This window comes from Lucilia cuprina, chromosome 3 (genome assembly GCF_022045245.1).
Source record: "Lucilia cuprina isolate Lc7/37 chromosome 3, ASM2204524v1, whole genome shotgun sequence".
Lineage (NCBI taxonomy): Eukaryota > Metazoa > Arthropoda > Insecta > Diptera > Calliphoridae > Lucilia > Lucilia cuprina.
In genome coordinates, this window is record NC_060951.1 from 33,577,456 (window position 1) to 33,590,743 (window position 13,288).

Here is a 13,288-nt window from a genome sequence, read left to right on the forward strand (position 1 = left end):
AGCAAAGGCTAACAACAAAAATTATAACAACAAATATAGTATTTGAACTATAAACACATTTGTGTTGCCATTTTTTTCTGACATTGTTTTGTGAGTTGGCAGCATCCATTTCGTATTTTATGTTGTTATTTTGCTTTTAGATTTTGTCAAGCAGTTAAAAAAGTACATGGTAAAATATGACTATGACCTAGTAACGGAAAATGAAATTAGAATAAAATAAGTGAAACTGCTACAGTTTCTAAGGCATAAAAATATTGGTACTACACTTACCCCATTCGATTAAGATATGTCCGTCTGTCCGTCCGTACATCCGGCTGTCCGTCTGTCCGTCCATTCATGTAAACTTTGCAATCATGCATGTCTTAATGGACGTTATAATTTGTATAACAACAATCAAATGAGTTGTATCCAAATTTATATTGTAATTTAAAATAAAGAACGATAATCAAAAGATTATTACTAACTGCCATATCCAAGAAAAAGTCAGTTTTAAACCCTTGTTAACTTAGTAGTAGTTTTAGCATAAGTCTCCATTAAAGAATATTTCCTTTACATTTATATTATTTTTCTAAAGTGTAACGAATTTCCTAAGAAAAAAAACTAAAAAAATGTGCAACTGAAAAAAATATCTAAAATAAAAATATTTCAAAAATAAAAATGAGGACAAATATTACTAAAGCAATAGAAGGCCATTAGTTTAGGGTTTATTTGTTTTGTTCATTGGACCAAGACTTATGACTTTTTTTTAAGTTTCCTCTTGTACTTTGGCATCGATACATTTTTGTATCTTGTATCTCTTAACTAATGGATGCTTTAGTTGTTATTTGTATTAAAGAGCCAGTACATCTGTGATTGTGTGTTTGTTTGTGTAATGATGTTGATGACGATGACACTATTATAGGGATATAAAACAATTTTCACCATAATATAAATAAAACAATATTTTCTCAAAATTATGGTGAAATATTCTTTATTTTAAGGTTGTTATTCATCTCTTATGATTTTTCTATTATATTCTATTTTACTATTAAAATATGGTGAAAACATTCTCAATATTCAAATATTTTAGAATAAATTGTTGTTGTTATTACAGAGGGAGGTTGCCTCGCATTTTTATTTATGAATGGACTTTTATGGTTATATTGTGGAAATTGTAAATGGATTGACAAACATGTATATATAAAATTTTCACGTGGGTAAACGGTATGAAAATAGTCAAAAATAGTTTTTAGTGGCCCAGAAGGATTTGACACCTCTGTATCATTTTTGAAAAAAAGTAAAACATTCATGTCTTGCAAAACGTTCGAAATTTTGTTGTAGCTTTTGTCATAAAGAAAAGAAATTGTGGACATATAATGTAGAAACAAGTATGAATGTATAGTCGGGCATAGCCGACCATATTATACACTACACCAATCAGTATGTTAAAAATGTTTATTACATTTTAAATAATAAATCATTAATATTGTTTTCTACCTTAATTTCAGAATAATCTACATATTTTTGACAAAAATTAGTGGTTTTCTAAAAGTCTACTTTAAAGTTATTTATGTAGAATTAAATCACGTAATTAGTGTTTATTGGTGTATTTCGAACTTCAAGTCATTTCTGAAGAGGAGTGTGGGGCTAGGGTCAAATGAATGTCGAGAGTTTTACGTGATGCCCCATCCCACGGTGGTATTTTTCATCCACTGGGTAGACTTGACAACCGTCTATTATCGGCCCTTTATACTTCAATGAAGAACTCAGCTGGCAATTTTTGTACATTGGATTCGACCGGTCCATGTACAAGCACTATGCTGAAGTACTCGGGCTATGTAATCTCTGACCATTGATTCGGCAACACTCCTAGAGACATAACCGGTGGTCCTAAGTACGAATCCATCAAATAAGCCGAAGACATTGTTCTTACTTACAGGGAAACACTGTGGTAATTCAGATATGCAGCACCGAACTTATCCCGAAATATTGACTTTACCTTACATCAGTCTTTTAACCGCCACTTATTCTTCCCGCAAATTTGGGTTTGGGTTGTTGTTTTCGGCAACAGCACCGAACTTATACCGAAATATTGACTTTACCTTACATCAGTCTTTTAACCGCCACTTACTCTTCCCGCAAATTTGGGATTAAACCACAGCCACTACGTGGAGCCCGAAGGAACCTCAACTAACTGTCAAGCCAGGACTTAGTCCTGCGGGCAAGTTGCCACCCGTATTACCAGATTATGCGGTGCTCTGGTCTGACCTCATTTCAATGCATGCAAGGACTAAACCAGGCAGTAGACTGTAACCTAAAGAATTTTAATTTTCCAATTTTCTAATCTAATTTCTGAAAATTTGTTCGATTATATCAGTCATAAAGAAATTTTACCAATTTTCTATTAATCTCTGTTTAATCCCGAAAATTTTTACTATCTTTTAAAATATCGCATAAAGAGTTTTATAATTAATTTCAAAAAATAAAATCATTGTCAGATTTTTATTTGTGCCTTATTGTTTAAAAATTATTTGTATTTTTTATTATTGATTTTTGTTTGAAAAAATTCTCAGTAATTTTTATGAAAAATACAAAAAATACAAATCAAAAGCTTTTTGTATTTTCTGAGAAATGAAATACAAACCAAATAAAGTTTGTAATTTATTTTTTTTTAAACGCTTAAAATCTCGAATTGTTTGCAAGATATGAGCCAGAGAAAATGATCAATTTTTTGCTAAAATTTATAACTATTATTTATAATTTTATATATATATATATATTTTATAACTATTATTTATAATTTTTATTTGCAGATAAGGACAAAAAATTATGTAAAGGATTATTATAAATCAAATATCAAAGGTAAGACCAGATTTATTATACAGAGTAAAATGTGATTTTATAATTAATGTCTAATTGTAATCTTTATTGAAGTAATATTCTTGAATTAATAAATCGATCAAATAGATTGCAGGAAGAAGAATTATTTACGTTTAAATCAACAGGCAGAAACTCATATATATACACAGAGTATTAATTTTTCTTTTAGTTTCGTTAAATTTTACACACGAGTGTATGTGATATTTATACGACTTTATAGTGATATAGTGTTTATCAAAGTAGGAGTACTTAAAACATAATTTTGTCATCCTGTTTCATTAGGAGAAAAAATTGGACATAAATTTATCTCCTTCATAACTTTGTCTTTCAAAAATATTTTAAAGCAAAAATTATTTTCAAGTTTACGTACATACGAAAATCTAGTTCTGTGTCTTTTATGAAGAAATTCATACAAGAACAACAATATTTAATTCTCTTCCCCAACCAATTTAAATTCTATTTCCTTTTTGAGTAATTATTCATGTTTTCTTTTCCGTTTCAATGTTATTGTAGTCCTTGAGGTAATTGTAATTGTAATTGTTTTTTTTTTTTCATTTTATTTATGAATAAAGTTGACGACAAAACAAAAGTTTTATGCATGATTTTTATGAATCTAAAATGTTAAAAAAATATTTAAAAAACTAGAAAAAAATGCAACTGTAGAGACAAACCTGACATTCTGTTGTTGTTAGTTTTTTTATACTACATTTTCTTTGTTGTTGTTACGTGCCCATTTTATGTCTGTTAGCATTTATACGTGTAATGTTTTAAATTAAAAAAAAAATAAACACAAGTAAAAATTGTATTTTAATATTTTTACTTAACAAAAAATGTCTATGAAAGTCTATGGAAACATGAGCAAGGACATGCATCCTGGCAAATAACAACAAAAAAAATTATGTCTGCTTTGGTTGACAACTAATGACACAACTTCCTGCATTTGTTTAGAAAGTTTGTTGTTTTAATGATTATTCAAAAAAAAACTATTTTAAAGTTATTACAATTTATCGAAAGACATTGGTTTTAAAAGCTGCCATAATTTTTAAATTATAAAAATAACATATTTCATTAAATTATAGTTTTTTTTTTCTACTTTTTATTTTAGAATATCTTGTGGGTGAGGAACCACTATATCTGGGATAATATAACTGTAAGAGTCCTTAAATTCTGTCGGAGGTAAACGGACCAGTCGCAGGGGGTCGTGAAAACTTCCATATGAATTAAATACAAAAATGTATTTGTCTTGGAAGCTATTACAGTTAGAATCTTAAAATTTGGCACGAGGAACTTTAATATTAATTTTAACATAAATTGGCGGACTACCGATGAGGGTAGTGGAATCACCCATGTATATTGCTTTTAACAGGCAAATAGACAAACAGACAGATAGACAGACAGACAGACAGACAGACAGACAGACAGACAGACAGACGGACGGACAGACAACTAAAATAGGATCCTCATAATTGTTAAGTGGGTTTTATATTTAGATTGGTTTTTGTTAAATAAATATCACCTTATATTACGATCGACATTTATTTATTCCAAGTAAACGGACCAGCCGCAGGGGGTCGTGACAACTTTCATATGAATTAAATACAAAAATGTATTTGTCTTGGAAGCTATTACAGTTAGAATCTTAAAATTTGGCACGAGGAACTTTAATATTCATTTTAACATAAATTGGCGGACTACCGATGAGGGTAGTGGAATCATCCATGTATATTGCTTTTAACAGACAAATAGACAAACAGACAGACAGACAGATGGACGGACGGACGAACGGACAGACAACTAAAAAGAATCCTCAAAATTGTTAAGTGGGTTTTATATTTAGATTGGTTTTTGTTAAATAAATATCACCTTATATTAGGATCGAGATATATTTATTCCAATTAATTGTTAGATTGTTTGTTTGCAAATTAAATCTAGTTTTCATTAAGAAATGTTTTGGACATTTAGTTTTCTTTAGAGTTAAATAAAAAATTACTTTCTTATTAAAAATATAAAAAGAACTTGATAAAAGAGGGACAATAGCTGATGAAGAAACCAAAATTGAATATTTTCATTAAGCAATGTGTTGGACATTTAGTTTTTTTTTTGCAGTTAAACAAAAAAACAAACTCTCTTTTTGGAAATGTAAAAAGAACTTAATAAAAGAGGGACAACAGCTGGTAAAGACACCAAAATTAAATATTTAAGTCATATGCATGTATGTCTGCTTAAGTCCGAAATGTGTGAGTTTATGTCCTTTCTCTCTAGCAAAGCTCATTTGTTAACAAAACTAAAGAAACAATATAAAAAGTGTACATTTTCAAGTGTTCGTGTTCTTGAGCGTATATTAAAGCAGAGTTCAATGAACTACTTTTTTTCGAATCTTTCTAGTTAGTGACAAATGTTTGCATGACGGAAATGTAATATTTCTATTACAACAACATGCTTAATAAGTAGAGCAACAACAACACAAATCCTAGCATTAGGTAAAGTAAAAAAAACTTGTAAGTTTGAATGATGGAAAAATTGTTAAGATGAATAAGTAAAGATTTTATGCAATATTAAACACTAAAATTTAAAAGAAAAACGGAAATTATGACAAGGACATATTGCCTTAAAAAATTAAAAATTACCAAAAACAACTCACAAACTAGTATTGCTTACACACAGTGGAAAACATTAGTTTACATTAAAACTAGAAAACGAAAAAATTTACTGATGGAAATAATTTATTATTTTTTTTTTTTTAATTTCTTAATATTTGTAATATTAAGAGTTCTAGCAGAAACTTTGCAAAAATCATGTAAAAAAACAAAATAATTCGAAATGTTTTCTGCTTTTTACATATGTATACTACGATGCGTATGATTGATTTTATTTATATTTACTTATTATCGTTAGTGGTAAATGAAGTGGTGGATTCGATTCACACCTAAGGCACTGGTTTTGGAGCGCACACCAGGCCCGATAGAGGCCTGGGTGAATTTTAAATTTATTAAGTTAAACTGCAAAGGAGATATTTTTATTTTTGGTACATTTTGAAAGCTTTAATATGCTTTTTTCAAAACATGAATCAGAAAGGTGAAAAATTAGTACACACTTTTTCTCTAAACCAATGAATATTATTTATTCTAAAGCTCCTTCACACGAGCACACAAATAATATGATCTGTCAAAATTTTGTGTACAGGGATATGGATGAGAACGTTGTTCTGAATTATATATTTTGAATGTAGATTTAAATATTAATTTGAATGCATTGATTTGTAGATTTAAAACTATAAATTTTGTACCCGGCCTGGCAATGCCGGGTACAAAAAACTACTTTATTTATAATTCTTCGAATAATAGCGCGACCTTGTTGTCAGCTATGGTCAAAAAAGTTTGATTTTTTTCAACGGCTGTTCCAAATCTCAAATTTCAGTTTTCAACTAACTATCTATACATTTTTAACATTTCTAATAATAAAATATATCATCATAATACTAAGCAAATAATATCCCTTTTTAAGGAAAAGGAAAGCGAAATAAAGATAAATGCTATTATATGTATGTAGTCAAAACATATTGCAAATGTGGCTAAATATCCATATTTTTTCGACAATAAGGAAGTTGACTGTAACATAAATTTCTATTAGTACAAATGTGACAAAATAAATAGACTTTCTTTTTTATTTTTGCGGCATTAACTTAAGGGCAAAATAAATGCAAAATAAACAAATAATATTTTAAGTTTATATTGTTTATGTTATTTGTGGTTTAACTTAATGCTCAATGCATTTGGACACATTTTAGTTGTTGGTCAGTAGCATGTCATTTCATATTCTGTTGAAAACATATGCAATTGTGGTTTTATCTGTTTATGAATAGAAATAAAATATTAGAACTTGTTTTCATATTTACTTCCACTTCACACTTTCTTCATATCCGTCCGTCCATGTAAAAATTGTAATCAAACTACAGGTTGCAATTTGAAAATAATTCAATTTGGTACATGATCTTTTATTGTTCCAGGGACGAAGCCTATTGAAAATGGTTAAGATCGGTTCATTATTTCACCTAGCCCCCATATAACTCAACCCGCCGAATAGGGTTTTTCAGTTCATAAATATGTTTAATATACTCATATGTCGACAAAAATCTACAAAACCAAGTTCTATACTAACATTGATGACCCTTATGAACTCTTTAATTATAGGGCCTCATTTGACCCTAGCCCCTAAAAAATGTCTCCTCCAAAATTTGACTTAAATGTTCACAGTTTTATTCAAAAATAAATGGCTTAAGTATATCTGAGGCAAGGTACAATTCAACTTAAAAGTATTATTTTGAAAACATTTTACTTTTTATAACAGGTGTAGGGTATATGGTCGACCTCTCCCGACTGTTCTTGTTTTTTCTTACTTGTTTTTCTATTTAACTTTAAGAGAAATTACAGATGTTAGAGTAGAAGTAGGCAGATTAAGACTAGAAATAAAAGTTATTGAATTCTACCAACAACACTTGACACATATAGATAAAAGACGCAAACAATCATTGGAAATAAACATAAAAGTTAAAAAAAAAAAACTAGAAAGAGCAGGAATAACTAAAATCAATGAAATCAGAATTATGTGAACTAAATACTAACGTAAAGAGTTAAAATACTTATGGCTTAATATGGGTATAGAAAATAATGCTAAAAGGAAAAACAAAATATGCAAATGATTTATGTTTTACAAAAAAAAGGTACATTGGAATATGAAAAAAATCGATAAGTCATATTTATTGTGCAATATATAACAGAAAATAACCTTTAAGTGAAAGTAATTTTTATGCATTAACAATGATTTTGCAGTTTCTTTATATGTGAAAAATAAAATTATAAATAATATTTTACATCCCCTTTTTGTATTCTTTTTCTATAGAATATCAACTTAAGTCTAAAGGGCCTTATTTTGCAATTAAGGACATATATAAATTTAACTTTTTAGTCGTTTTTTTTTTAAGTTAGCTCTTAACTCTTAAAATTGTGTTTTTTATGACTATTAAAGCTATGTAAACATAGACCAATATTTCGTATTTCCAATAACAAACAAATATTACCTTAAGGGAATATTTAAGTAACATTTCAAACCTTTCGCTCGTTCCGTTCGGACCCTAACGTGCATTCAACATACAGACGGACAGACGGACAGACAGACAGATGGACAGACAGACAGACAGACAGACAGACAGACAGACAGACAGACAGACGGACAGACGGACAGACGGACATACAGACGGACAGACAGACGGACAAACGGACCGACAGACATCAAATTACGATTCGTGCGACTTTCATTACTTCCCTTTCTTCGTTTGCCTTTGTTACATATTGGTGTCCCCTCAGCTAAAGGTTCTCAATGTCTGTAACAATCAATACTGTTTTTTAACACATAAGCGTATTGCAGATAATGTTTTATCAATATTTATGTGCGGTGTAAGCATTAAGGAATAGGAAACTCTTGATGATCTAGGCATGAAAATACGGTTCGATTTACGCTGAATTGAACACATTTTTCAAGTGTCAAAAGAACCATTCAAGTATCTTGGTTTTTTGGAAAGCTGTAAGGCTTACTTTACTTCATCTGAACTCCATACTTTTTACAGCACTTATATCCATCCAAAAATGGAATACAGATCTCATATATAGGCAAGAGCTTTAAAGTATATATTGAAGCTACTCAAAACTGTACAGGAGAGTGAGAAGATTCTTATCGGTGACAGTAGAGTATCCAACTGTATTAAGTCACTGGAGCACCGCCTTAACGTGGGATGCAATTCGCTGTTCCATCGATATGGAGTGCGTTCCTCTGAAAATAGAGAACTTGTGCCCCGATACCCGTATATCTTTGCGCAACTCACGACTTTTAACAAGAACACACACATTTTTGCTCGATTGACTAGTGGACTGCATAACGCATTATAGAGATAATTCATTCATTAACTGCACTGTTCGTGCAGAACAAACTTCCTGCAGAAGTATTTCCTGGCATTTTCAAAGTTAGAAGATTTAAATCAGAGTGTTTTTTTGACAGACACTACTCCCTCTATCCCCCTTCCATAACCTTTTTTCTAGTTTCAACACAATGCACTGCATAAGTAATCCAAGATGATACATAAAGTGATTCTGAGCTGAAATAGATATGTCCGTGTGTCCGTCCGTCTGTTAGTATGTCAGTATGTATGTCCATGAAAACTTTGTGCTCACGCGACAGGTCGTTATTTTCAAGATAATTTGATAAACTTTGGCACATAACCTTCTTTTGACGATGAAAATTGTTAAAATCGATCCATTATTATACCAAGTCCCCCCTACAATCGCAACATCAGAATAGGGCTCATAAATGATGTTATATGTTATTCTATCCAAAATCCAATCCAAAAAATGGCTTGAAGTTCAAAATTTACTAAAAAAAAACGCTAATAACACGATGAAATTTTGCATAAATAAATAATAAATATAAGTCCCTCTACTAAAATTGATAAAGAAAGGCTCATATCAACCGCTGCCTTGCAGTCAATATAACATACGCCTTTCAAAAGCATCATTAACACTTTTTGATTCAATGACATCTTGAATTTTAATACAGAAAAAGTATTAAAGGTTCTTAACCTCTCTGCCTTCTTAAATGTTTATTTGTAACTCTATGATTGTCTTTATGTTGCCTTTTATTGTTATAAAATTTATATTCTATTCTATTTTATTTTTCAATTTTGTATTTTTTTGTTTTTGAACAAACATACACACTTTTTATTTTCTTGACACTGATCATGTAATATGGCTTTACTGGTTCCACACTTTTGATTTTTTTTTACTTTTTGCCTTCTTGTTAACACATTCACATATTTGCGTGGAAATGTGGAGATTGGGTTGAAGTTGATTTTGCAGCTTTGTTTTTGTATTGTTTAGTAGATTTTATTGTTATGTGTATAACAAAAGAAAGTGTGAAAATTGTCAAGAAGTTTTATGTGTCCTTCAAGTATGTTACAGTCTCGTTTTGTATACATTCATATTTGTGTATGTGTGTTGTAGACCTTTGTGTGTTTATATTAATAAAAGTTGCCTTAAAAGTAACATTAATATGACTCGCTGACAGCATTTAGATCTTAAGTAAACACCAACAATAACAAATGATAATTTGATTAGATAAGACTATTTAAAGAGGTTAAAATGGTTGGAAGGTCAAATACGTATGAACACAATACAATAGTCAGGTTAGCTTGGCAATAGGATGTAAAGGGTGAAGAATTATTTAATAGATTTGCTTAATTTTACATTTTTTTATTAAAAGGATTTAATTGTTTTTTTTCCTTTATATATGTCTTTGTTTACTTTTAAACATAAATATTTCATGCCTGTATATTTTTATACCCTACACAACTATAGTTGGTATGATATTAGGCATTTGCGTTTGTGATATTTGTAACTTCTAGAAATAATGATGCTACACTTTATAGTTGACCAATCGGTATACGAATTAGTAATAAATTTTAAAATTTTTATCTTATCGGATAGATAATTGCATTCGTATTCCAATTATTTGCTGTTAAGATAAATTTAGTGACATCATTTTTGCAAAACTCGTTTTCCCTTTCGGAGACATGATGCCACAAGTTAATGTTTAATTTGTTCACAGATATAATCATATCTGTTGACAAACGGGCATTCACAACTTTTAAATTCATTGTTTATTTAAGAGTTTTGTTTTTTCTCAACAATTGTCTATTGATATGCATGGAAAATTTCTAATGCAGATGAATTCTTTTTTTTAATATTTGGCGGATAATATAAAAAGGAATATTGTTTAATAAAAACTTTTCTAAATATTTACTTCATTTCATTTCGAAACTTGAAAATCCGACAGTATTCAGTCGATCATTAATAAATTGGAATACATGTATTTATGGTTTTATTTCTTCCTTAAAATTGTGTAATATTCCAAGAAAAGGTATCGTTTTATAAAGGTTTTATGTCTCATATATAAATATTAAAAAAACATTAAAAGCTAATAAATTCTAAAAGGATTGCACCCATACATGTTTTGACAACATTAACATTATTTATCCCGATTTTTTTTCCGTAGACAGTGTGACGTATACTTATTTTCTTTAATAAATTTCATAACCAATAATACTCATACGCACGTGTGTTCTTGGGTTATAACTTTTATACAATTTTTGGAAATTTCAAATCGGCCCTATACATTCCACATAGAGCATAGAAATATACTTCGAGCGTTTAAAAAGTTTCCACGCCAAATGCATTGAAATTTTCGATATCACTGCAAAAAAAGAAACGAAAAAGAAGTAGAATTTATTACATGGAATGATATTAGCACAGGCCTGTCATTTGAGTGATGTTCTTTTTATTTGAATCAAAATTTTTACATCTGAAGTTATTCTTAGGAAGTAATTTTTATATCAAAAAATTTCAATATAAAATACATCAGTAAATTCTGATAATTCTATTATAATTCTTTAAGTTAATGTTATCAAAGAGAATACGAAGAGAATAAATTAGAAAACTACCCATTCGTACATGAAATCGACCTGTAAAAATTTATTCTCTTTTTTATACCGTACACCACTTTAGTGGGGAGGGTATATTGGGTTTGTGCGAATGTTTATAACGCACAATAATATTGGTGCTATACCCATCTTTACCAATTGGCTCAGAATCATCTTCTGAGCCGATTTAACTGAGTCCGTCCGTCTGTCTGTCCGTAATCTGTCCTTGTAATCAAACTACAGGTCGCAATTTTGAAGATAATTCAATGAAATTTAGTACATGATCTTATATTGTCCTAGGGACGAAGCCTATTGTAAATGGTTAAGATTGGTCCATTATTTCACCCAGCTCCCATATAACTGAACCCCCGAATAGAGTTTGTAAACATTTTAATCAAACTGCAGGTCGCAACTTTGGAGATAATTCAATGAAATTGTCACAGTATCTTTTATTGTATCGTAGACGAAGCCTATTGAAAATAGTTATTATCGGTTCATTATTTCATGTAGACCCCATACAACTGAACCTGCCAAATGGGACTTTTAAGTTCATAATTATGTTTAATATACTAATGTCTCGACAAAAAGCTGCAAAACCAAGTTCTATACTAGCCTTGATGACCCTCACAAGCTTTATAATTATAGGGCTTCATTTGACCCCAGCCCCTACAAAAAGACACCATTAATATTTTACTTAAATTCACAGTTATATTAACAATAAATGGTTTAAGTATATCTGAGGCAACGTACAATTCAATTTAAATGATCTATTATGAAAACTCAATCATATTTTATTCGTATACGTTTGTAGGGTATTATATGGTCGGCCTCCCCCGACTATAACTTCTTACTTGTTTAATCTTAAAATACTGCTTTTCTGTTCCTGCAGACATTATTAAATTTTTAGGTACTCTAGATATGTTTGATATGCTTCAGCAACTGTAGCTTCAAAAGGAAGAACCCTATTTGGCTTATGCAGAATAATATTTTTTCTTATAAAACATTTTTCTCTCTTGTTTATTTTGAATATTTTATTTAATATTCTAACTCTAACTTTCTTGGTATGCAGTGAACTTTAAAAGAATATGTTGTCATATGTCATTGTAAGAGGTATTTTTATTTATTTTCTTGTATAAAAGAATTGCTTTCTCAACTTTGTGTTATCTTTAACAAACAATATCAAATTAGGAGAAAAATCTACGAACTTTTTTAAGAACCTTCTAAGCTAAAGTCTTAACAAAGACTCTAGTAAATAAACATCGTCAGTGATACTTTCATATATGAATTTATTTTTGTTAAGATATATCTCTGTGAATTGAGAAAACTTCTGTAACTTAATAAAAGGTAGTAAATTTTTAATTTTGTTTAGCTTCCCTTCTATAAAATAGAACTATCATCTGCTTTCCATGATTACAAACAACAGTTTTGTAGCAAAAAAAGTAGTTGTTTCTTTTATATCAAGAGCATGCAGAAAATGTTTCTTGATGAAATTTTTAGAAGGTGTCTTGGACTTTTGCTCATATCTCCGTTATTTATATACAAATTTTGCTGATTTTAAAAAGCAAGCTTCTAGAATGAATGATTGACAGAATTGTTGAAGATATGGACCCTGAAGGTATCTAGGGGTCATCATAGAATGAATTTTAATAGAAACAGAGACGCACTGATAGAAAAACAGATGGACATTGCTTAATCTATTACGCTATTTATAAGGATCCAAAATATACATAAATTCTACATAGCGTCGATATATATCTTCTACAATCTCAATAGTCAATATTACCTCCAAAACAAGGGGACATATAAAAAGTCTACAATACCACTTAAAGTTCTTTTATTAAACCATAAAAATTTATGTAAAAAAAATACGACAACATTCCAGCCTACTTCAATAATAAAAGCATC

The 13,288-nt window shown here is 29.6% G+C and overlaps 1 protein-coding gene across 1 annotated transcript in view; it reads left to right on the forward strand.

The window, feature by feature from the left end:
- LOC111678843 (loricrin) overlaps positions 1-13,288 on the forward strand; it is a 161,674-nt gene that overhangs the window by 18,217 nt on the left and 130,169 nt on the right. The window lies entirely within an intron of this gene.